The sequence below is a fragment of the Antechinus flavipes genome, chromosome 5, assembly GCF_016432865.1.
Source record: "Antechinus flavipes isolate AdamAnt ecotype Samford, QLD, Australia chromosome 5, AdamAnt_v2, whole genome shotgun sequence".
In the NCBI taxonomy this organism is placed as follows: Eukaryota; Metazoa; Chordata; class Mammalia; order Dasyuromorphia; family Dasyuridae; genus Antechinus; species Antechinus flavipes.
The window spans coordinates 64,214,947-64,242,871 of record NC_067402.1 but is presented as its reverse complement, the minus strand read 5'-3'; positions in this window follow the sequence as shown (position 1 = coordinate 64,242,871).

Here is a 27,925-nt window from a genome sequence, read left to right as displayed (position 1 = left end):
ATTTTGTCCCTTTGGTTTGTTAACTTAAGGCATTCAGAATCAAGTCCAACGGGCCGAGTTCTCTATTAAGCAGCCATTAAGACTGTATTATAGTAATGAGGCACTAGTAGTCTGAATCGAATAAGAAAGGCATTCATGGTTCACAGAACAAAACAACACTGTACATGAGCACAAAAGACCTTTTGCTGTTTGGATCTGGACAGTAGACTGCATCAGTTTCAACAACTGAAGGATTCAAAAGGATTCTCTTGTTCACCAGGTCAGGGGATTGAGGGAACCCAGTCAAATGCCATTCGTTTCCTCTTATCTTCTAAGGGGTTATTATCTGCGCTCTTTTCTGTCTCATGGACCTATTCCAATCACCTCCATTCTATGTAACACAATAAGCACACACATAAGAAGAAAATGTCAATACACAATGACCACTAGTGTATTGCACTGTAACTTCCTGGATTTGGAATCCAAACTAGTTTGGGATCTTGACTTGAATACATGTGTCCTGAGTATGTTTCTACTATCTAAGGATGACTTCCCATTCAATTCAGTTCAACAAAGTTTTTTTTTTTTCCCCACATCCATAAGGAACTGAAATGAACCATTCATTGAAATATGTTATATTTAAATTAAGCAACTTCTGTTTAAAAAATTTAATCAGTACTCTTTATAGAAATGTGATATATTCTTCCTTCCCCATCACGAATTACAGAATAGGCTGTTATTCTGCTTTTTTCCTGGACACATAAGAAACTTTTTTTTTTTCTCTGTAGGCTACATATCTAAATCATTGCTGAGTTGTTATGTAGGTCTGCCAACTTTTTTTTTCCTTGTCTATGTTCTAATAAGAAGGAAGAAAAGTTTCTTTTGTATGTACGTATTTTTCTCATTTTTAATTATATGACATTTAGGTGAATTTGAAAAAACCCAGGTGAATGCTGGACCTCTGTGTTTAATCTGTTCCCCATAAAATAACTTCCTCTAATTTAGTTAACACATTTTTGTTTATCCTTCTGGAAAGCTGAAATAATTAGCAATTGGGCCCTAGGACTCTTGAACCTAGCTTAAGCTGGACTCTCTGGTGAGTTATTTTTATTCTTGGCTCTGAGACATTTGGTTTCCCTGAAAAGGTTTATGTTGGTATTTTTCAGTGGGGCTGATCACACATGCTCTTTTCACAGATGAAGGCTTGTGACCTGCAATGCCTGGAGTGAAATGTTTCTAAACTCATTCAGTCACTACAGCCACAATCCTAGCCTAATGCAGATATCCCAATTCAGAAATATTATACAAAGGTCTGTGGGCCTTTTTGTAGCCCACAATATTCCTGAGCAGGCCTGAACCCTGATTATAATGGAATTAGGAAACATTTCACAAAATAAATAACAATAAAACTGAACATAGATAATGTTAATATGTGGTTTTCTAAGTCAAGTGAAGCAAGCAGGGATTCTTGATAAAGTTAAGGGTTCCAGTTTCTATTTGAGTTTGACATTGTCCTAGCTGATATTCACTGTCTGATTCTGGTATCGGTTTTTTCCCCTTTTTTCTTTTTTTAAAAAAAAATTAATATTGCTTTCCCTAAATTACATATAAAAACATTTTTTTTTTAAATTGAGTTCTAAATTCTCTCTAAAGGACAAAAATTTTTGTGGCATCCTCTTTTGTAGTGGCAAGAAACTGGAAACTGAGTTGGATGCCCATCAATTGGAGAATGGCTGAATAAGTTATGGTATATGAATGTTATGGAATATTATTGTTCTGTAAGAAACGACCAGCAGGATGATTTCAGAAAAGCCTGAAGGGACTTACATGGATGCTAAGTGAAATGACTGGAACCAAGAGATCAGCTACAGCAATATTATACAATGATCATTTGTGATGGATAATAGCTCTTTTTAGTAATGAGGTGACTCAAGCCAATTAATAGATTTGTGATGGAGAGAATCATTTATATTTAGAGAGAGAACTGTGGGGACTGAATGTGGATCACAACATAATATTTTCACCTTTTTGTTGTTGTTTGCTTGCTTTTAGTTTTCTTTCTTTTTTGATCTGATTTTTCTTGTGCAGCATGATAAATGTGAAGATGTGATAGAGAAATTGCACATGTTTTTAACACATATTGGATTGCTTGCTGTCTAAGGAAGGGAGAAAGAGCTATTATTAAAAAATAAATAAATTCTCTCCTTTCATCTCCCTCTCCCAAGTTTGAAAAGGCAAGCAATTTAATATAGGTTATACATGTGCAGCCATGCAAAACGTATTTCCATATTAGTCTTGTGAAAGAAAACACAGGCAAAAGAATAAGCAACAACAAAAAAAATTGAGAAAGCAAAATAAGTATTCTTTGATCTGCCTGGAGACTCTATCAGTTCTTTCTTGAGAGCTCGGTAGAGTTTTCCTATGTCCTTCATAATCATCTTGCATCATTATATTACTAAGAATAGCTAAGTCTGTCACAGTTTGTCATTGTACAATATTGCTGTTACTTGGAGTCTCATTTTTGCAAAATTGCTTCATTTTTGATGCATCTCAGCATCTTGGGTGGAGCGACACTGTGGTCACTATGATGTCTTTGAAAGGAATGAAATGACTCAGATGGATGCTACTAGCTCAACTCACTGCCCACTCGATTATGTACAGGTGAATAGTGAAAGATACTCCATCAGAGTAGATAGATGTTTTTTAAAATCAAGGCAATTAAAAAAAAAAAACCCAACCTGTCATTTGTAGGATACGTTTCTGGAAAGGAATAACTCGTCTTGTGATAATTCAGTCAGAGCTCAATCATTACTCTTGGAAATAAGTATAATTGAAAGTGGTGATGGCTGCCTTTGAGCACTGTCATCCCGTCTTCCCATAAAAAATACTTTCTAATTATCTTGACTCCTTTTTTTCCCTTCTTGCTTAAATAAAATTCGAATTGAAATGGAAGCTGTCACAATTTGGAAGCATTTGGATTTTTCTTTACTTATTAGCACGTTTCAATTCAATTAATATTTATTGTGTGTCTACAGGGTATACTAGGAACTATCACCTCTGACTTGTTAAATTTATACATTATGCTAGGGGAAAATGGCATCTTATTATCCTAATGGTCTTGCTTATTAATGCAGCACTCATTTTGAACAATTCAGGCTCCATAAGAGGGAACTAGACTTCTTTTCATTCCTGCTACATATCCAGATTTATATCCCCAGGGAGTTCAAGAAAGAATGCCACCTGGGAGATGCAGAAAAATCTCAATAATTAGTCTGCAGCTATCCAAATGAAAACAGCAGATTTTTGTAGACCCCAGTATATTTGCTTTGCATTTTCATATTCTCAAATATCTCTGGTGTTCTGCTCCAGATTGTACAATCACACACAGAAAACTGTCAGTTGGTTCTGTGGAGATTGGGGAGGGGACAGGATATGCAATTTCCTTCAAAGTTGATCTCATTGCTCTGTTTTCATTAGGAAGTAAATTGTACCTTGTAGAAATTTAGTGTTTTGATAAAAAATATATATCTTAATCCATATCTATATATGTATATAAATATATAACCATATTTATCTTCTATCTATCTATACTGAAGTTCCCCAATCCCAAAAGCAAGGACACATTGTATTGAGCAATAGGATAAAATAGCCCTAGAATATAGCTGTAAGACAGAAGTTGCCTTAGGAGTTAGGTAGGTTGAAGAATTTAAGAGAAAATAGCCTGAAGCTCTTCAGAAACACTGTAAAACTGAATTACCTAGGCTAATACCAGGTAATTTATAATTTTGGTCAAATATTGATTCTGGTGCTCCTGCTTGAATGAAATTGAAACCTGGACTTAGAAGAGATGTTTTATCTCTGCCCCTGTATATTGAAACATCTCTAATAAATTCTTTCCTTGTCAGAGAGTTTCCATAGAAAGATAAAATGGCCAGATTAGAGTGGTGGCTAGTCTGGCTATTTCTAAACTTTGGTCCCTCCATCCTAGTCTTCATCCTCAACTTTCTCATCTCTTACCAGTGGAACCTTGGATCAATCTTGGGATGGCACTCCATCACTTCTCCATCTTCTCCATGTCCCCTTCTAATTTACCTTTATGTGAAATCTTCCCCCATTGGTATAACAGCTCTTTAAGGCAGGGGCTGTCTCACTTTCCTGTATTTGTATTCTTATCCCTCAGCCAGTTCCTTGCCCATAGCAAACAATAACAAGTGTGTTATCATCATTATCATAATCATAAAAGAGGTGAGAAGTAGGGTAATGGAGATTTGTAATGAACCTAATTTCTGGGTTTTGGTTTGTTAACCACCTACCCTAACAGACACACACACCATTCTTGTGCAATTGTTTCCCTTTACCCTAATGTGGGTAATAAAATTTGACTGCAGAAAAATCTTATTAGTTCAATGTCAATTAAAATAACTCAAAAATATGGTCTAAATCCAAGTCACTTGTATTTTCTCATGAGGTCGATGTGATAGGTCTTTAAATTTATGGTCTTATTTATATTTCATCAGAATCATGTGTGTGTGCATATAGAATTTCAGATTGAAATTAAGTTCTTAGTATTTATTATTTATAGTAATGGATTTGGAAGCAGAAGAATGCTTTGAGGCCATATGCCACAAATAACTGTCACTCATAACTCATTTTGGGGGAGAATACATATTTCTTTCTGGTATCTTTGTTCTGCCTTAGTCTGATGAACCACTGTCAGACCGGTACATCTTTTTTGAGTCTCACACTAGAGTGTGTGAGAGGCTGGGGAAGGAGAACTATAGAAAAAAATTCTAAGAAGTTTTCTTTGGCTTGGTTAGGGGGGTCTGGGTTTTCTGTTTCCATGTCTTTCAGGGTTCCATGGCCTGGACTGTTGCATACCTGGGAGGGCAAGAAGCCTGTTTGCCAACTTTAATGTTCTCCCTTTCTTCACCTTGATGTTTACCTAATCATTGACTGACACATGACAGCCCTACCGGATGGGCTCTGTAAAACACAAACACAGGACTTACTCCCTGAACTCCCCTTACTATGGGATAGAAAATCTAGGGGAATTCCAACAGCTAACCCATGAGGGTGGAGAAATCCAAGCCCATGGCCATGTTCCTTGGCACCTGCAGCCCTGTACTCCTCTACCTAAGCCATAAATTCAGTTCAATTCAGCAAGCATTTATTGAGTGCTTACTATGTGTCAGATACTCTGCCGGGGCATAAATCTACTTCGGAGGGTTATAATTTATCTGGCTGGCCTACAACTAAACGGGCTGGTCTAATGATTAGTCCCTACTCTGCTGCTGCCAAAAATAACTCCGCTTGCAATGAATATTGCCAGGTAGTGATTGGAAAGTGGCTAACGAGTGGCTACCACGCCCTGGCAATTTGCCACTTGGCGTATTTCTGATCCTACAAGGGATGCACCAGCTTTGCCTCCTGCATATTGACCAATATCAGGAAGAATCACTCTTTTTATTGTGTTCAACAGAGTCTTATGTAGACTCCCATCAACTCTGCTTTCTTAGTTGCTTTTAAAATGATTGCTCCTGTCCTTCTGTGGTTACGTGGGACCTGAATTCTTTCCATCCTGCCTTCTGTGCTCTGAGTCTTATATTCACTTTGGTAAGAATTCCTCCTCATTGCTGCCTGAAGTAAGGGCCCCAGGTAACGGCCCACCACAATTTCCCTCCATCAGCTGCCTACAAAAGGGCATTTGGAGTTAACATATTGGGGGACTCTCGAAAGGAGGGCTGGAGAAGGAGCTCTCCAGGAACCTTGGAGAACTTGGGAATTAAGCTGGATCTTGAGAGATGAACAGGATGTAAAACAGATAGTAAAGCTGGGTCGACTGAACAATAATGCCCAGGGAATCCAACATTACAAAGTATTGGAGACGTATAAAGTGTTCTGGGTCCTTATGGCCACTGTGGTCAGTGACAGGTCTCCCCCGGCACGGCGCTTTCATATCACAAATGCAGCTTTCTGCCTTTATTCATTCAGGGGAAAAACACAGGTAGGATTACTGACATATGGAGAACAGGATGGCCTGTGAGAAGATATTCCCCATAGCAGTTCTGGGCACTTCAATCTCCATGGTGACCTGTTGCTGTAAATCCAGGTCTATCAATTTGGTATCTGAGATGAACTGGTTTTTCATGTTCATTCAATTCACCCTCTGCCTCTGGGGATAGCCTGTAAGCCTTGGCTTGCTTTCCTGCCCCCCCCCCAAAAAAAAAAAAAAAAAATGAGAGATGAAAAAACGGAAGCAAAGAGCACTGATCCTGCTCAGGAGATCAAGGGCCCAGCGGGGCTTTGGCTGGGACAGGAATCTGCCAACCCAGAACATTCTGCCCCTCGCCTGCCCTCCGACATTCCAGTCCAACTTGTTTCCCCGGACATGACATTCCGTCTCCCGCTTTGCACATGATGTCCCCAAGGGTGGAAAATGCCTTCTCTTCGTCCCGGTTTCTTAAAACCCTTTCGAGACTTGGCTCTGGCTGCACCTACAAGAGGCCTTTCCTGATCCTCAGTTTCCCTTATCTGATGACTTTATCTTTATTTTGTATTGACTTAAGATCATTGATACAAACTTTGGAGGATATCAGATCTAACACTTTTCTTTCTCAGAGAAGGGAACTGAGACACAGAGAATTTTAAATATAAATATATATATATAATATATATATATTATATATATATATATGATATATATGCAGTTGTACCTCAGCTTTATACATGTACATGTTGAGGTACAATTATTATTTCCTGTTTTTCATTTTTTAACAAAAAGTTTGAGGATAAGCAAAGACAGGGGAATGAAAAATGGCTTTATTTAATGAGTTCCCACAAGATGACTGTCTCTAGAATGGTCAACAAATTCTTTTGGTCAGTTGTCACTGAAACTTCCAAAACAACAGTGACAACAACCCAATAATCATGGGAAATTTATATCTTGCCTTATAGTTTACAAAGCACACACAATATCTCATTTGAAAATCTGAGCTTTACAAGTATGTTACAGATTGGAAAACAGGATCAGAAAGGCCCTGGGCTTACAATGGAATCAATACAACTTTCTGCCCTCCAATATATCCTGATAATCATGGTATTGGGGAAGGAACATCAGCGAGGGAGATTGTGGTTGGTGATTCTTACTGGATGGGTTATTGAGTTTTTCTAGGCAGGACAGCAGAAGGAGATCTTCCCCCAAATGCCTTTTGATAGTTGATCTTGCAACCTGACAACCAATCCCCAATATCACTGGTATATAGAGAGAGCAAATTATATTAAAGCTAAATATTTTCTTATTCACCACTTCAGAACAAAGTGAGCAACTATCAGTTCTTCTGAGTATCTTGGAGGAGAAGAGGGGCAAAGAATCTTTTTCTGGGGGTAGAATTAAGTCTTTACAAATTGCAATGGTCCTTGAGTTCATATAACTTGGAGCTGAAATGGCTCATGATTTGAAAATTGGATTGGGAGGGGGAGTTTTATTGATTCATTTTTCTTTTGTTTTTTTATATCATAGTCATTTCTGACAATAACCCTGTCTCTGATCCCCTGTGAACCTTCCTTGATCTAAAGTGTACCTGAATGAAATTCTTTTACACAAATGGTCATCCAGGTTTTGCTTAAGAGCTTGCACATAATATGTGGTTTCCTCTCTCAGAACCTGTCTCACTTAGACTTGTCCTTGACAATTCCAGGCTATCTGAGTGGAGTTTAGGGTAGGTTTTTTTCTCAGCTGTTGTTGGTCTGAGCCCCCATCAGCTGTGTTCCCCCCACTGTTATGCTTGTGACTGGCATCCCAGTTCCATTCGACTCCTTAACAGGAGGAGACATTCACAATGCTCGTGCACTGGGTAAAGTTTCAGGCCTGGGGTCAAGAAAATCTGATTTCAAATCTGACCTCACATACGTACAAAGGAAAGTCCCTCAATTCTGTTTGCTTTAATTCCTATCTGTAAGAGGAGCTAGAGAAGGAAATAGAAAAAGAAATCCCCAAATGGGGTCATGATAAATTGTGCGTGACTAAAACAACAGAACAATCACAATTAACTTTAAAGGTATAGCCAGAAAAAATGTACAAACATTTCCCCCAACATCTCCCATAGAAATCTGAATGTCTAGGGAAGTAACTTCAAAACTTAGCTCAGTTTTTACTTAACTTAGGTTCCACTGAATTCACATTCATTGCTAGATGTCTTTCTGTTGGGCTGGAGGCCTAAAGGTTACTCCTAAAAATCACCTTTTATTTCTTGGGCTGCATGGGCTCTGGAACCCTGATTCTGGAACACTGGGATGGGGGAGTACTGTTCTGATTACCTTTTGAACTCACCAGGTTGGAAGTCCCCTTTTCTTCACTTAAAAGGAAAAAACAAATTTAAAAAGCCAAGCTGAAAAGCAGGTAACCTGGTAGATGGAATACCAGACCTGGGATCAGGAAGATCAAATCTGGCCTCAGACACTTACTAGCTGTGTGATGTTGAGTAAGTCATTCTCTGCTTCTGTTTCCTCAACGATAAAAGGGAAATAATAAGAGTATCTCCCTTCCAGGGAGTCAAAGGAAATAAAGTTTGTAAAGTGCTCAGGTGGTGCATAATAGTACTCCTAGCATGTGGAAGGATGATAGATAGATATATAAATATATATGTGTGTGTATATATATGCATGTATATTTTTGATAGAAAAAGAGATGTGTATGTATATATAATATAAATGCATAAATATTTCTTTCTCTTATATATATACACACACAAATTTATTTATGTGCTTGTTTATTTATTCATTCCCTTTCCTTTCCTTCTTATTTTTCAGAACCAAATGGGCTTAGAAAAGAGAATTTCTTTGCGTTTCTTCTCTCGTACCATGATCTCTCACAAGATATTATGAGCAAGAGTTACTGTATGAAGCCAAATGCATGGAGGCAGAGGAAGCAGCCCAGCTGAGGCGCTTTTCTGAATGCCTCTGAAGTCAGAGAGCTTCCCCTCTTTTACAGGTTTAGCCACCTTGAACAAGCATCTACTCAGGCTCCGAGCCACCTCTCTGCTGTGTTATCACACGGCTTCCATGAGCAGGCCCCTTAGTGTCCTAGCTAGGGTGGGACTCATGGGGGAGGAATCTGATGGGTCTCCGCCTGTGACAGGGTCCAAAGGAGAAGGCCATTCCTCTCCGAGGCGGCCCCGAGGTTTGTCCACCGCCAGACACAATAGCCGGTACTGCAAACTGGGCTCACCCCATTCCCTTGATTCCCTAGTTACTTTGTCATAAGAGGAAATAAAATTAATCTGATAGGACCAGTTTCTGATTAGTCCCTGCAGGCTGAGGTGATCACTACTTCCCCTTTCTAAATGCTGACAAATCATTCCTCTAATAATGTGTTTTAGAAGTCAGGCTGGAACTTCAGGCAAGCTGCCCTGTTGTTTAAAGACTACTCCCTCTTTGGAAAATTGGTTTAGCATTTGCTTTTCTCCAGTCTGAGGGCGCTGCTCATTTTCCAAAATAGCAGTGCAACAATTACACATCCCGCTTCTTTTAGTGCCTCGGGAAATACTTCAGCCAGAGATGGTTACCTGAATTCATTGACCAGCATCTCTCCCATCCAGCCCCTTTCCACTTGTACAGCCTCTACCCTAGTCCAGGACCTCGTTGCTTTGCACCTGGACAATTGCAATAGCATCCTAATTGCTCCCCTTGAATGCATTTTCTCTCCCTATCGTTATCCACCCAGCTGCTAAAATATACTCTTAAAACAGAGATACAACAATGAGATGATTCAGACTAGTTCCAACTGTCTTGTGATAAGGAGAGTCATCTCCATCCAGAGAGAGGACTCTGGCAACTGAATGTGGATCACAACATAGCATTTTCACTTCTTTCATTGTTGTTTGCTGGAACTTTATTTTCTTTCTTATTTTTCTTCCTTTTTGATAAGGTTTTTCTTATGCAACAAAATAATTGTATAAATATGTTTGCCTATATTGGATTTAACATATTTTTATCATGTTTAACATATATTGGATTACTTGTCACCTAGGGGAGGAGGTGAGGAGAAAGGGGGGAAATTGGAACACAAGGTTTTGCAAGGGTCAATGTTGAAAAATTATCCTTGCATATGTTTTAAAAATAAAAAGCTTCAATTAAAAAAACAAACAAACCCAGAAATAGAATCATATTACCTTTCCTTCTCAGAAATATGTAATGGCTCTCTATTTGCCCTAGGATTAAAATATAAATCTATTAGCCATATATGTCAACTCTCTACAATCTGTATACCTTTCCAGTTGTGTTTCATATTACTCTTCTTCATATATTTTCCACTCCAAACAAACTGGATTGCTACTGATCCAAGAGCCTGATAGACCATTTCTTGCCTCATTGCCTTCATGCAAAGGCTACATTCCCTCTTCATCCTTGAATTATGAAATTTCTTCAATGTACAGCTTGGCACTTCTTACACTGCGCCCTCAGTTAGTGGATTTCTCTCTTCTTTCTTTCTGTGTGTGTCTGTCTGTCTCAGACTCTTTCTTTGTTTTTGTCTCTGTCTCTTTCTCTGAATGAACTTTATTATTACTTTGTACAATTCTATAAAGTCTCACTTGGGGAATTTGGTTGGCATAGCAGCAAATTTGCCTTAAGTTTTGTAATATTATTACTCTTCCTCTATTGTTGTAAGCTAGTCATTCAACACTGTATATTCCCCTTCTTAAATATTTTTAATAATTACATTTCATTGTATGTATAGGTTCTGTGTCTGTATCTTAGTGCATTTTTCTACTATAGAGTGTAAAACATAGCACATATTTTAAGTGGTCAAAAAATAGTAAAAAAAAGAGTTTCTAAAAGAAAACTACAAATAATCAATGACCGTGTGAAAATTCAAAATCGCTTAATAAAGGAATATAAATTAAAACAAACAAAAGGCATTAAATCATATCTATGAAATTTGAAAAAAAAAAAACCCAGGGACAGCTACCTCAGGTTTAAGACATTCTGTGGGTCTGTACACCTATAATTACAGCTCACAAGCCGCAATCTATGAGTGTACCTTTCCAGAGTCAGCCAGTTAGCTTGAGAGGGAATTACTCATAGCCTAGAAGATTTATAATAGAACATCTCCTCTCCCCCATAAATTTAGGCAAACTCTCACACTAATATGCATACAATTAGTGAGGATGATGAGGTCTTGAGTAATCAGGTGGGTGGAGAAAGTGTAAATCTTTGTAAACAATCTGAAAGCCTAGCCACTCCCTAAAGCAAGCTTGGAGGAACACTGATAGGATTATAAATGGATGATTTTGATTTTGTTTGGGCCTTTTGTTGCTAAAGTGGACTTTCAGTTAGAGTCCTAGAAAACCCACCTTATTATATCCAATTAGAAAGTCAAATTATATTGTGAACCCCTCCCAAGGTCGTATTTCACCTTATAAAAGATCTGCTGTTACTGAAGATCTTGCTAACTCTTTTTAAGGTGCTAAACTCCTTTTTAGGGATAGCCCACCAGTTACTGCCTAATCTTCTTCCCCTACCAATCCCTTAGCTAACATCTCTATGAATTTAGCCTGCCGGTCCATAACATACTCCCACTAATAGTGTCTTCTTCCTAGTTAATTGTGAGTTCCACTAAGGAACTTGTCTTTCCTCTTGTTAATTATTAAAGCCCTTTACCTTGCTAATGCTTTTAGCAGTCTAATAAAATCTCTGCCCCTTCATTTGGGGATCTGTACCTCCAAATTCTTCGGAGACACCTGGAGACACTGTGTGTAACTCCCATATACGTACCCCGGCTCTCTTCCTTCTTTGGAGCATCCCGCGGGATCCCTTTCCTGGGTACCCGCTCTCCAAGGGCTCCATAGAGGCTTGTAGTTCAGGAAACTAAGTTCTTGAATTCATCTCTCCAGCTGTATGCAAGCCCATAGTTTACAGCTATATGTTCTGCTGCCAAATGGCAATGGCAATGGGTAGGGAAGAAGGGAAAGGAGAAAGAAATCTCCATGGGTAGGTTCTTCTAGGGGCTGGAAGCTAAGATCTCTAGAGGTGAGAGAGATGAGTCTCTTCTTGATTACCTCAGCAAGAGGGATTTCTATTGTTTTTAAACTCAGTTTCACAGGATCAATTCCTTTATCAATGAGTAGATAAGAAAAATACCAACAAAAATCTATGTCTTCCTTACCACTCAACCTTGTTTTCTTACTTCTCACAAATCCATCTGGAATTTTCTTGACAAAGATACTGAAGTATTTGCAATTTCCTTTTTATAGGTGAGGAAGCTGAGACAGAGTGAAGTGACTTGCCCAGGGTCACACAGCTAGTAAATATCTTAAATTGGAACCCAGGAAAGTGAGTCTTCCTGTCTCTATCCACTTAATCAATTAGATGCCTATAAACAAATGAGTTACTTGAAGTCTTAATTTACTTGCATTTACTCAATTTAATTTAATTTACAAACTTCAAATTGGCCACTTAATGTTCAATATCATTTAACTCAGTCAAGAGAATGGATTATCAGGGATCCTCAAACTACAGCCCAGCCCACGGGCCAGATGAGGCAGCTGAGGACGTTTATCCCCCTCACCCAGGGCTATGAAGTTTCTTTATTTAAAGGCCCACAAAACAAAGACTTTGTTTTTACTATAGTCCTGCCCTCCAACAGTCTGAGGGACAGTGAACTGGCCCCCTATTTAAAAAGTTTGAGGACCCCTGAAAATTTATCTGGTCTCTGATGATTCCTCCTCCCAAACCAAGAGTCTACCAAGAGACTAGACTGAGATGAGCTTGAGTTACAAGTTTGGTGAGAGTTGCAAACTTCTGAACTCTTGCCTCTTTTCTCTGCTTTGTCCAGGAAGGACATTGGCTGCAAGATCCTGGTAGATTAGACCAAAATTAATGATAGACAATGTCTTAGTTGTCATGTACACAAATGATCTCTCTAATGAGACTGTAAATTCTTTAGCTTAGTAATTTAAACAAATTCTTCAGGATATCAGTTATATAACAGCTGCTTAATAAATTGCTTGCTTGTTGAATAAATGAATAAATAAATGTCAGTGAAGAAGTGATGTAGGAAAGAAAATTTCAATATATGGTGTTTTAAAATGCAATCCACAATTTTTAACTTCATGTTTAGATATAAGTTCATATTTAAATATATTAGATCATCTACATGGTGCAGTTGATAGAGTGCTGGACTATGGCCTTGAACACTTACCAGCTGTGTGACCCTGGGCAAATCATTTAACCCTCTTTGCCTTAGTTTCCTCCTCTGTAAAATGAGATGGTAAAAATAATAGCAATCTACTCCAGTATTTCTGCTCCCCTCCCAAGTGGGGACACAAAGAATTGAACCAGTCTGAACAATAATAGCAACAAAACTAAAAACTAGACATAATATATATTTTCTCTGCCATTTGGGCACATATATGCATCAATACAGATCATTTGGCATAAGGTCTCTCAAAAAAAATGAGAATAATTCTTCTTAAGAATCCAGGGAAACTAAAGTTAAAAATAGAAAGTATATCTAATTCTCAGATTCTAGGATTTGTGTCAACCAGAAGAGAAAGCCTGAAGCCCAGGTGAGTGATGTAATTCTTTCTTTTTGCATGCTTCTGAATCAGCGAAGGAAAAAATTGGAATGTCTGTAGCTAAAGGCTTTTATAAACATATTATTTGATTTTTTGTAGTTGAGAGGAATAGTGGTCCATGTACCATCCCAAATGCAGTCTTAGTCTTGCATTTCCCTTCTGAATTTTTGTTTTTAATGAATTTCATTATTGATTCTTGAATCTAATTTTACATGTTGCAAAGCTAACAAGGGTATACCTGGTAGTAGAACAAACTAATCTTTAAGGGAAAAAATGTTCAATAAAACTTTTTTCTTAATGTTAATGTCTTAATGTTTAGAAAGAAAGTAAATTTCTTTGCAAGATGCATACCTAAAATGTATTTGTCAAAAGACTACGTATTTTTTTTAGTCTACAGTTGCCGAGGTTTTTTTGGTATCCTGTTTCTCTGCAGTGAAGCATATAGGAAAACATCTCCCTCACTTTCCATTCTTGCTGCGTGCCTGAATCTAGTGCCATCAATCAGTCCAAGAATGTTTTCACAGGTCAGTCCCCCTGTGGTCTTTCAGCTAAAGTATCCTCGTTTGACCTGGTAACCAGATAACCTTGTTGTTCTGGCCAACCCAGGAGTGGAATTCCTTATTCACAGTCCTGGGGAAATCAGACTAAGATCTATATTAACTCTGTCATGGCTTTCGGATGGTCAGCCAGCAAATTTGTAGCACATTTCTACTGTGCTGGGTTTTGGCAGTCCGTTACCGGGGAATGACATGTAATCATGAAAATAAGTCCTGGGTCACATGTCCGGGCTCTAAAAAATATTGGAATAAATTAAATGAAAACGATGGTTCTGAAATAAATGGATCTGTCTAGTCTCATTTTGTTTGGTTTTGCTGTAGGCCTTTGACAATCTTGCTCCATTTACCTTTCCAGGGTTATCATATTACTACTGACCTTCAACATAATTTTACATTCTAACTAGACTGGATCATTGATTATCAGAGGCAGGAACAGTGGATAGAGCACCGGACTTGGAGTAAGAAAATATGAATTCACCTCTGTATCTCTAAACAGGGAGCCTGAGACTGTTTCTTCAACTGCAGAAGGAAGGTTTGGTCCAGGGGGTCTCTAACATCCCTTCAAGCTCTTTATCTCAGATCTTTGAGGTCTTGTCCGGCCTTTTCCTGTTTCTGGCATTTACCTAATCATCCCTGATGCTTGGAAAAGAATCCCTTCAGACTGCCACCTGTTGAAATACCTCTCTTTCTTCAATTCCACAGCTCCCACTCCATCACCACTTCTACTGTTGCTATTTAGTCCTTCCATTATTCTCCAACTAAAAGTGAATTCTACTTCCTTAAGCCTATATTTGGATTTCTTTTATATATTTATTGCATATTTTAACATAGTACAGTTATATTCCTATCTGATTTCCTTAATACATTATAAATTTCTTGAGGGCAGAGACCATATCTCATTTTATATTTGTATATCCAGTTAATTGGAATTAACATAGTAGGTCATTTAATAAATATTTATTTGATTTAATTCTATTTTTTTTTATCAGAATCTGTATATAGGTTTTTGGGGAAAGATGACAAGAAGTTTATATATATTTACTATAGTTACATAGGTAGATTTGATTTAATTCTATTTTTTAAATAACTTTTTATTGATAGAACTCATGCCAGGGTAATTTTTTACAGCATTATCCCTTGCAGTCACTTCTGTCCGATTTTTCCCTTCCCTCCCTCCACCCCCTTCCCCAGATGGCAAGCAGTCCTTTACATGTTGAATAGGTTACAGTATATCCTAGATACAATATATGTGTGCAGAACTGAATAGTTTTCTTGTTGCACAGGGAGTTAATTCTATTTTTTATCAGAATCTGTACATAGGTTTTTGGGGAAAGATGACAAGAAGTTTATACATATTTACTATAGTTATATAGGTAGATACCCTCTGCCCATTTTATTAATAAAGTAAGTTGCATTCTAATAGTTTATGTGAAAGTCCGCTGTTTGAAACTAGTAATATATTTTGCAACAGAAACAGTCATGGACATTGTGATTATAATTTCAAGTACCTTACAATGATTATTGAACTCATGTGTACTTGTCCTAATTAGTATTATCATTTTCTACAATATAGAAAACTGGTCCAAAATTCTAATTAGGGATGTCAAATACATTTCTCACCTCTCTACCGTCAAGTTGAATATTAGGGTTTTATATATATATATGTAGGTATGTAATTTTTCACATTTGCTTGCAACAATGTTATCTGTTTTAATTAAAAAGTCTACATATCAGAATAAGTTTACATTTATTTTTGCAGTATTTCCTACAGCACATCATACAAGTTGAAGATGCCTTTTCATCAAAATAATAGTCTTGAGAAAGATTCAGGATTTGAAAAATAGAAATGAAAGCCAGAGGTTTCACATCTTTACGTGGATTTTTTTCTTTGTGAAAGTTGTGGTATTTTGTGATATTTCTTAGAGAATTAGTACTATAAAAATGTAATCCTTGTGATAAAAGTTCCCTCCTGACACAAAGGGCTTAGATTATATTGAGGAGCTTTTACTGCCTAGTTCATCAGCCCCTAACCAGGAAGCACCTGAAATCACATGAGAGCTAAGGGTGCCCATCAGCTCCCTTTTAAAGCACTAAGGTTAACAAGGCAACAAATATAGGATGCATTTTATTCCCACAGAAAAGAATATCGAAAAGACGCGTGCTTGAGTCCAAAGAAAGTCAAAAAACTCTTTTTCTCTTTGTGGAAAGATTTCTTTTCTCTGGAGAGATCTAGGCTCTGGTAACATGCCTATTACATATGAATCCCCCTTCCTTCCCTCCCAATGGTTCTTTCTGCCTCTTTGCCTCTTTTTCACTATTATTTGAACTCGTTCATTCGATGCAGTTGTTCTTTTCTCAGGAGATGATGGCAGTTTCTCAGCAGCTAGACCAGGAGAGATGTGAAGGTATTATAGCTTTTTCACCCACAGGACCCAGTATGGTTCCAGGTTATTAACTCTCTGCTGGAGAGATTCCTTCTTTTAAGGAAATGGCTCATGTTTTTCAGTACTTGAATGAATGAACGGTTTTTGTAGTGAGGGCCCAGATTGCTATTTAATGTATCTATGACCCTACCCTACAAACAAAAGACCTTGTGGGGCTATGGGAACTTCCTTCTTCTTACCCTACTCAAATGAGCTACTATTTTCCACTCCTGAATGAACTGGGATACAATTTCCCATGTTTTTCTTGCGTTCCAGCTCCTACAGAGGATGCTTTCCACTCGTTCACGGCACTCTTGAGATCGACTTGTCTTTTCTTTTTAGAATCTCCCTCTGAAGCAGCTGAACCAGACCATACAAATTACGTTGGAACTTCCCTGAACCTGTGAGAAAACACTGGATGCAAAAAGAGATTATGGGAGAAAGCTGGAGGCTGCTTCCCTCCTCCCCCTCCCCGCCCCCTCCAGGGTTCTGGGACATGCACAGAAGCCGGAGAATCAGAAAGGGGAGAAACAAGCCTTCAGTAAATTAAGGATTCCAGAGAGCCAGATTTTCTGGGTCATAATATACCACAGGGAAGCAATCTTCTCTACTGCTCACACTAACTATAGGTTAAACTGACTGTGAGCATCAAGACTAGTAGGAATTGGATTAGCGTGGGATGCTTCTTGTTTAGAAAAGCTTTGAAATATGTAAGCATCCCTCTGAAATATGTAAGCTTCCTCTGGGGCTGAAGCTGCCTGGTAGGCTTGTAGGAGGAAGACCTTTACCTTTAAATTGCTGGTCATTACACATAGGAATGGAATTTCTGAAGTCTTCCTCCTTCTCACTGTAAGCACTAGAATTTCTTAACCATGCGAGGCCCCTCAGTGGGGCACAGTTGTGCTGCTTCCCAAAATTCATTTTAACCTTGGATCAGGGTCTATCAGTATCATTGGTGCTGAGAGGCTAATCTTGCCTAAACTCGTCTATTTTCAATTAATAAATGGATGTAGCTGTTGAATAATGGAACACATTTTGTATTCCATGAATATTTTCTATAACCAAAACCTGTCAGTCTTTGTTTTTGCAAGTTGCTTGGTAACCACCTTCCTATTCTTATATTGATATATATTTTAGGAGTGATAACATGAACTGCAAAGTCCAAAGTGCTCTCTCTCTCTGCTCTCTCTCTCTCTTTCTCTTTCTCCTTTCTCCCTCTTTTTTCTCTCTTTCTCAGAATTCCAAAAAAATGCCTGGAAAATGGTGTAATGGAATGGAAAAAGCACTAGATTAGAAGCCAGAAGAACTGAATTTCTGTCTCAATTTCTAATAAAAATGCTGGACAAATCATATATTCTCCCTGAGCTTCAAGCTCTTCATCTACAAAGTGAAGATGTAAACCCTTTCTCTGTCTGCCTGCCTCAAGGAATCAAAGGATTATAGATGTTTCACTGGAAGGGACTTAGAAACCAGCAAGTCCAGTCTCCTCATTTTGCATATGAGGAAACTGAGGATCTAAGAGATTAAGTGTCTTACCTGACATCACACAGTTGATAATAGGGTTCCTATGAAGACCAAATGAAATTTAAAAGCATTTATAATTCTATAAAGTTGTATGTAAGTGCAGGGTATTATTATTTGTCAAAACCTGTAATTTCATCTGTTTAGAAACTTCCTCCACCAGGGAGACCATCTGCAATTCATCTGTAATTTATCAGTTTAGAGAATCAAATTGTTCACACAGCCAGTAACTATCAGTTGTTAAAAGTGAACTCAAGTTGAGTAACCCTAAGACTTGTCTTCTAACCATTGTGCATTGTTGTCTCCTAAGATATTATTATTATCATTACTTATTGAAAAATGAACAGTAGTACATAAATCTCATACTTCTATTTTATCTGTTCTCAAAACTTTTTTCTTCTAATATAGATGTTATCCAACATCTTTGAAAAACTTTTTATTATTTCATTTTTTAAATTTAATTTTTCTTGAAAAAGAAAGGAAAAGGAGATGGAATGAAGATGTGGAGGGGAGAGGGAATAAAAAATAGGAAAGAAGGAAATAAAGTAAGGAAAATGGGGGAAAAGAAAAAAGGGAAAAAGAAGAAAAAAGAAGGAAAGAAGAAAATCAAGAAAGGAAGGAAAAAAGAAAGGAAGAAAAAAAAGAAAGATCTCATACACAAGTATAGTCAAGCAAAACAAAGCAAAATATTGGTCATGTCCAAAATGCATCTTTTATTCTGCATATTAATCCATTATTCTTCTGATTGTATACTGGATGGTTTCTTCTTTATCAGTTCTTTGGAATCATGGTTGATAAGTTAGCTGATCTTTCAAAAATTATTAATTTTTCTAATATTGATGCTGTAACACAAATTCCTTCCTTCCTTCTTTCTTTCCCTACTCTCCCTCTGCCCATATCCCTACTTTGGATGCTCTGCCCAAAGGAATACAAATTTTGATTACTGAAACCTCACAGGATAGCTTGGGGTTTACAGGTTAGATTTCTATTAAGAACCATGCCTTAAACCAAAACTTCTTGAACTTTTTCCACTCATAACCTCTTTTCACTCAAGAAATTTTTATTTAGCCTCAGGTATATAAATATATAAAATAGGTATACAAATCAAACATTTACTAATAATAAATCATAAAGAAATGTAATTTTCATCCTTTTAAAAAGTTTTAAATAGATTTTAATTTTCAAAATACATGCAAAGATAGTTTTCAACATTCAGCCTTGCAAAACCTCGTGTTCCAAATTTTTCTCCCTCTTTTTTCTCCACCCTCTTCCCTAGACAGCAAATAATCCAATATAGGTTAAATAAGTGCTGTCCTTATAAATATATTTCCACATTTATCATGCTGCACATGAAAAAACAGATCAAAAAGAAAATAATAAGAAAGAAAAAAAAGCAGCAAATAACAACAAAAAAGGTGGAAACACTATGTTGTGATCCACATTCAGTTCCCATAGTCAAAAGAATATATTTTAAAATAATTCTTTAATATTCACATAATTTTACTATTTATTAAAGCTGAAATTTGCATACTAATGATATGAGTATGCTTTTTAATTTTTACATAATGAATTAAATTTTGGTGGAATATTTGATATTTTTTACCATTGCCAAATTTTTCAGGACCCTCACATGTTCCCATATAGGGTCTTGCCCCAGAGCTTAAGAAGCTTTGCCTTAAAGCCAAATCATTCTGGCTCTCATTGATTAATCAACAATAAGTTCCAGCCCAAACTTCACTTGGTCATTGTTCAGGCTAAGATGGCTCAGAATGAGTGTAAGTATCAATTATTTCTGTTTTGGCCAGAAACTCTGAGGGTCTTCCCCTCCCCAATTTTTTTTTTTTTTTTTTTTTTTGACTAGGTAAAAATGGCTATTCTTTCCTGGACTTAATGACTGAAGAGTATTGCCTCAGTCAAAGTGAGATCCAGGAAAGAGCTTGCTTAAAAAAGGCTAGCATCCCCCACTGCATCCAAGGCCATCTCTAGTTGTCCTGGTCTATGTCTGGTCACTGGACCCAGATGGTGGAGGGGAAAGTAAGACTGGTGGCTTTTTAAGACCTTGGCTCTCTTAATTCCAATTCACTATCATGGTCCTCCAGTGCTAAGGACGAACAACAGTCTTCCACTGGCAGCTGGATGGACATCGAGCAGAGTGCTGGGTCTGGGGTCAGGATGACCCAGCTTTCTGATTTCAAATATGGCCTCAGATACTTCCTAGTTGTGTGATTCTAGGCTGATTACTTAACCCTGTTTGCCTTAGTTTCTTATCTATAAAATGAGCTGGAGAAGAAAATGGCCAACTGCTCTGACAAGAAAACTCCAAACTAGATTATAAAGAGTTGGATGTGATTGAAATGACCAAACAATAACATTTTCATAAGCCACAGTTTTTTCAACCATTCCCCAATTGATAGATACCTACTTTGTTTCCAGGTTGTTGTTGTGTTTTTTTTTTTTTTTTTTTTTTTTCACCACAAAAAAAGCCACTATATTTTTGGAAGAATTTTATTTTTTTCCCAAATTTATTTTATTTAAAGAAACAGAATAAGAAAAAGGCACTTTTTTTTTTCTTGGAGGAATTTTATTTTTTTCCCCAAATTTATTTTCTTTAAAGAAACAGAATAAGAAAAAAAATATTTTTGTACATATAGGACCTTTTACTCTTTCTTTGGTTTCTTTGGGGAGTCTAGCAGTGAGTCAAGGGCATGTACTTTTTGTGCATGATTCCAAATTACTTTCCAAAATTATCAGACCAATTAACACAATTCCTACGGTGCATTGATATGCCTATTTTCTCACAGTTCCTACAACATTTGTTGTTTTCTTTTTTTTGGGGGGGTCATTTTTGTTATTACATTCCTGACAAGTGTGAGGTAGAACCTTAAAATTGTTTTAATCAGCATTTCTTTATTTGTGTTTTGGGGCTTTTTAAGGGGCTTATAAGAAATCTGAGTTCTTTCCTTGAAAACTATCTGCTCATATACTTAAATGATTTATCATTTTAAGTATGCAGCTTATATTTTTATCTATCTGGATCTAAAAGATCATATCATTGACAAATTAGAGAAATAGATTAAAATTCTTTTTTATTTAGGGATAAAAGAGTTCATGACTGAACAAGGGATAAAGAGAACCATAGAAAATAAAATGGGACAACTTTGTACATAAAAGTAAAACATTTTTGCACAAAGATATTCAACATAGTTAAGATAAGAAAGGACAATTAATTGGGTAACAAAAATCTTTGTACCAAGTTTCTTTGATAAATTTCTTATTTCTAAGATAAATACATATATTTGTATGTGTGTACCTATTTATCTATCTGGAACTGATTCAAATTAACTCAACTTCTTTTTCTGTGGGAGTTCTTCCTTACAAATTTCCTAGTTTTTGATGCTAAGTGAAGCAAATAGAACCACACGAACATTGTACACAGCAACAAGACTATACGATGATCAATTCTGATGGCCGTGGCTCTTTTCAACAATGAGGGGATTCAGGCCAGTTCCAATAGATTTGTGATGGAGAGCCCTCCACATCCAGAGAGGGAACTACAGGGACTGAGTGTGCTATATCACTATATCTCTATCCTTCAAGGCTAAACTTGAGCTGTCTACACAGAGGGCCTCTCTTTCATCTCTTTTGCAAACCCTCAGGGCATAAGACTTCTGTCTTTATTAAATTAAACTGCAATCTCCAAAGTTATCAATGATCTTTTAATTGCCCAATCTAATGAACTTTCCTTTAAGCAAATTTGATACTCCTGTATGATCCCCTTCTCCTTGATACAGTCTTCTCTTTAGAATTTTTATCCTCTCCTGTCTGTTCAACTACAACTCAAGTCTTATTTATCTAGGTCATGACTATTAGCTGTGTAGATAGAAACACACTGACTCTCTCCCTATACTATCTTTCCTGTCTCAGATTTCTTCCCATCCCACTTCATTCTTACCTCACCTATCAAAGTGATGTTCTAAAGCACAGGACCAAGTCATCTCCCCTCACCTGTCTTACTTAGTAATCTCCAGTGAATCCCTATCACCTTCAGGATCAAATAAAAAGTACTCTGGCTTTTAGAGGTCTTTTAAATCTGTCCCCTTCCTTTTTTCCCTGCCTTCTTATTTTATACCTTATTCCCTTTCACATATTCTATGTTCCTGTTAACTCTGGATTATTATTTTTTTCAATGTGAACATTTACAGTAAGCTCAGAAATTGATCAATGTCACAAATCCAGACTGGATTTATACTTTTGTAAAATGTCCGGACTTAAGAAAGGGACAAGGTGTCCCACCCAGGCTGAGCTTGGATCTACAACTGTTCTAACTCAGTCTTGGATACTCAAACACCTTCCCACCTTCTTCAGCTTCCTCCACTCTCTAATGAGAGCAATAGATACTAGAACACTCAATTTTACTCAAAGCCTTCCTTATACAAGGAAGAACCTGAACTCTGTAGTTCACTTTCTACCTTCATTGTTTTAACTCCATAGAACATGGTCCAAAATAACCCTAGGCTCCCTCATGCTCTCTGCTTTCCAGCTTCTTTTCCCCTTTGGAATGTAAGATCCTTAAGTTGCAGGGACTATCTTTTTTATTTGTATCCCCAGCATCTAGCACATGGTGGGCCCTTAAAAAAAAGCTTAATTGCATGTTTATTGAAAATGTTAACAATGCAGACTAAATTTAAAAGTGTCTCCTGGACAATTTTTTTTTCAGGGAGCTGGTGACTCACCATTGACAATAGTTCTAACAGTCTTTTCACTTCTCACGACTGTCTACAGGATGATTTGTCTTTCTTCAAAACTTAGTTGGAATCCCTTCTTCAGTAGGAAGCCCTCCATTCTTCCATTACTTTCTCTTCCAAGATTATTGTTGTTCAGTAAGGTTTTCTTGGCAAAGATACTGGAGAGATTTGCCATTTCCTTCTCCATTTTCTCATTTTACAGAGGAAGCAAAATTGGGTTGAATGACCAGGCCAGGGTTACACAGCTAGGAAGGACCTAAGGGCACAGTGTTCTCCATTTTGCCACCTAGCTTGCCCTAATAATTCTAAGATCACCTTCCATTTAATCTGGATCTATTTTATAAGTGCCTAAGTATTTGCAGGCTCTCTCCCTTCCTGGAATGTGAGCTTCTAGGAGCAGGAACTTGGGGCCATTTTCTGTATCTCCAATGCTAGAGAGAGTGTTTAATCAGTATCTATTGACCGACTGAATGTAACCACTTTAACATTTGGAAAGCACTTTACATACACTATCTCAAATGCATTTGAACATCACAACAACCCTTTGGGGCAAAGGCTAAAAGCATTATTATCACCATTTTATAGATGACCAAACTAAGGCTCCAAGGAATTGACTTTTTTAATGGCAATTAGCTGATAAATAAAAAAAGTAATTTATCTAGTATCAGGGGCATCATTTGAATCCAGGCTCCCACTCTTGTCCCTCTAGCACCACAGAACATTGACTCTCATGCCTTTATCAGGTTTGTGGGAATCAGTCTTAGTACTTTATACTTAAACTCCTTCATTCTCTTCCCCTGTACAAAATTCAAATTGAAAATTAATCCTGTAACCTCACCTTCCTACACAAGAATTGATGGTTTGGTGGGGAAAACAAGCTACAAAGTATATTTTAAAAACTGCTTAAACACTCAAGGTGATGAAAATATTTTCAAATTTACACCTTCTAAATGTGGGCCTGATGTTCACAAAACTTAATATGGGCCAATGTTAAGTCTCTGAGATTTACTTTGCTCCCCCCCCCCCCAAACTAAAGGACTTACTCAAACTGTTTGTTTCAGTCCCATAGGAAAGCCTTTCTTGCTCAAACATGATGAGACTTGCCTATTTGTAGTCTAATATGAATATCCAGAATGCAGAGAAAATATAAAGAAAATCCCCAAGATTATAGCTGGCAATCTAGAGCACATATTCATTGTGTAACTACTAGCATCTTTACCTTGTGCTTTTAATCTTTTTTTTCATACTGCCCTTATTACAAATTTTTAGATATGTACGTAACAAATAGTAATACACAAAAGTGCATAGCACAATGAGTAAGCACAAACATAAACTAATATCTTCTTGAGAAAGTCATAAAGGTTATGGGGTTGACTTGAAATCAGTTTTTTTTGGGTTTGATTCTTTCCTTTCTCATTTTAGGATTTAATGAATACAGGTTGCTCACAGAAGCACAGAGGTATAAATAATATAAAAACTGACAGCTTGGTAGGGAAAACAAACTACCAACTGTTTTTAAAAAACTACGTAAACACTCCAGGTGATGAATATTTTCAAATTTACACCTTCTAAATGTGGGCCTGATGTTCGCACTCACACTTAGAGCATCAAACACATGGACATATCCATCCCAGGTGTGTATATCTCTAATTTAATTGGTTACTTTTAATTCCTACACTATTATCCCTTGCAGGGCACTCATCAGCAATAGTGGTAATTAAAACAGCTAAAATTTATATTGCACTTACTGGTGTCATGCACTATGTTAAGCATTTATAATTATCTTACAACAACTGTGGGAGGTAGATACTATTATTATCCTTTTTTTTTTTTTTTTTACAGTTGAGGAAACTGAGGCAGAAGGGTTAAATGACGCCAGGGTTTCACAACAAATAAACTATCTTAACTTACTCTCATTGATAGTAAATCTTTGAGATTAGATTTGAATTCAATCTGACTCTAACCCCAGGAGCTATCCACTAGCTGTCATCTTTTGGAGTTCCGATAAGGTCACCTTTTTTTCCTAACCTTACCTTATCAACCCAGTATTCTTACCTGAGTAGAAAAACAAAATAAAGTAATCAAACAAAATAAAAGTTCTGATCCTGGAACAAGAAATCAAGATGTGAGGGACTGTCATCTTGCTTTTGTGAACACAACACATTATTTTAGTGTATTTCAGCTATTTGAAGGTATTGTAAAATTGTAAGTGGATTTAGGACCGTTCTAAAAGGAGTGGGATAAGTGGAAGGATAGAAGATGTCATTAAAGGGAATGGGAAGGTGGAGGGATGGAAATGAGTAGAGCTAATATTTTGAGACATAAGAATGGAAAAGAAACCTGATGATCCATTAAAGTCAGGCTCTCTTGTTGGCCTTTTCTGTTCTGGAAGGGAGCTGAGATCTGAGAGGTAATCCCCTGAGAGGAAGCAGAAGGGAGGGGAGCTCCAAAGTGCCCGGTAAAGAAAAAGAGGCGTCCATTTGTGGCCTCTGGGAGGAGTTAATGCAGGGAGACTGCAGGCAGAGATGCTATCGGCTTTGGGGCCACTTGACTGAAGATGAAATCAGGTACAGGTGGTAGCTCAGAATAATGGGGGAAAACCAAAGGAGAGAAGCGGCCTTAACAAGTGAGTGGTGTATGTGTCTGGGGCATATTTAATTGGATAGGAAGTAATGGGTCAAGGTGGAGAGGAAGATTGCCAGAGTTTGGAGGCCTCTAAGACAGGTGCTGCAATTTGGAGCCATGCCCAAGGGGCTATAAAAGTGTGCCAGCCCTTTGATCTAGCGGGGGTCTCTACTGGGTCTGTGTCCCAAAGGATCATAAAAAGGGAAAGGGACCCACAGGTGCAAAATGTTTGTGGCAGCCCTTTCTGTAGTGGAGGAGACTGGAAACTGAGAGGATGTCCATCATTTAGGGAATGGCTGAATAAGTTATGGTATGTGAATGTTATGGAATATTATTGCTCTGTAAGAAATGACCAGCAGGAGGATTACAGAGAGGCCTGGGGAGACTTATAGGAACTGATGCTGAGTGAAATGAGCAGGACCAGGAGATTATTGTATACAGCAACAGCAAGATTATGTGATGGTTTCCTCCATTCCCCTTGATGACAACCTCTAGGTCCTTCCATTCACCCCACCCCCATTAGAAAGGTCTTATGTGATGTACTTGGCTCTTCTCAGCAATAGTGATCCAAGATAATTCCAATAGACTTGGGATGAAAAATGCCATCTGCAAACAGAGCAGGCTGTGAAAACTGAATGTGGATTGAAGCATAGTATTTTTGCCTTTTTTGTTTGTTTACCTTTTCGTTTTCTTGTCTTTTCCCTCCTTTTGGATCTCATTTTTCTTATACAACATGGCAAATATGTGAATATATTTATTTGTTTGTTTTTTGAAACTTCAAAAGCAGCATTTTATTTCCTAGCCTAAAGCAAAAGTCCCTCTACTGATTTCCCATTAATTGGATGTTGCAGAATTACACACTGTGAAAAAAGTGCTTGACAAGTAGCAGGTACTATATCTACAAATAAATGTATAAAAGTGAAAAAAATTAAAAAATAAGAAGGGGCTACAGAGCCGCTGGTGATGGCTTGAAGTGAAAGGGGCAAGGGACTACCTTTTGGGACTGAAAAAGGAAGTGCAACATGTATTTATTAAGCACCTACTAAAAGAAGCAACTAGTGGCAAAGTGCATAGAGTGCTGGCTCTGATCCTTCCTACTTGTGTGATCCTGGCTAAATCATTTAACTCTGTTTGCTCAGTTTCCTCATCTGTAAAATGAGCTGGAAGAGGAAATAGTAGATCACTCTAGTGTATCTATCAAGAAACTCACAAATGAGATCATGAAAATTTGGACATGACTACACAGCAACTGTAATTCAAGTGGCAAGTATACAAGGATTAAAGCAAAAAGAGGCAGTGCCTTCAAAAAAGTTATGTTCTATAAACATACACACAATATATACACGTATGTACACATGTACATAACATACATTTATGCATATATTTCTACATAAATGGAACAAATGAGAGAATATATGTAAAGTACTATAAAAATGACATTATTGTTATTGTTTCAGATATGGGGGACAGCCAGAGGAAAGGCACAGAGATGAGATATATAGAGTGTGATCCAGGACCAGTGGAGATCCTTTAGGGCCCATACCTACAGCAAAAACCGAAAGCATATTCTGGGAGGGATTAAATATTGCTTTACACCTGGAATCAGGTGATGGCAGGGACTAAAGGAAGGAAGCTGGGAGGGAATAATAATTAATATAACTCCTACTATGTGCTGGGCTTTGTGTTAAGCACTTTTACAATGATTATTTTATTCAGGCCTCAAAACAATCCAGCAAAGGAGATATACTTGTTTTGCAGCTGAGGAAACTAACATAAGTTAAATGACTTAGGGTCTCATAGTTAATAAATGTTTGAGGAGGAGTTTTTCATGATCAAATCAAAAAAGAAAAAAAGAAAAGAAAAAAGCAAGCAAATAACAACCAAAAAATGGTGAAAATAGTATGTTGTGATCCACATTCAGCCCCCACAATCCTCTCTCTAGGTAAAGATGGCTCTCTCCATCACAAATCTATTGGAATTGGGAGGGACCTCTTCTTGACTTCAGAACATCTTCCACCTATTCTATCGCTTTCTCCTGTCTCCTTATCCCATGGTGTAGGAAAGTTTTTTTTTTTTTTAAAACTGGTTTCCAATCCATACCTGAGCTTATATAACAGCCCCTTTTTTGACAATTTGACTTTATTCTCTTTCCTGCTTAGCTGTATTTGAGAAAAGGTAATAAATGTTGTGAACTTCCTGAAGTAAAGAATGGGAGTGATCATCTCACTTCATTCCTCTTATCATGAAAACATGAACAGATGGCTCTGTTTTTGCATCTCTCCCTATTGTGTGCCAGATGGTATAGTGATTAGAACCCTGGATCTGCCATTAGGGAGCCATCATTTCAAATCCAGCCTTAGATATTTAGTAGGTGTGTGACTGTGAAAATCATTTAAACTTTTTCTGACTCAGTTCCCTCATTTGTAAAATGGGGGTGATAGTAATTGAACTTACTTATCAAAGTTTGTAAAGCACTTTGCAAATCTAAAAATAACATATAA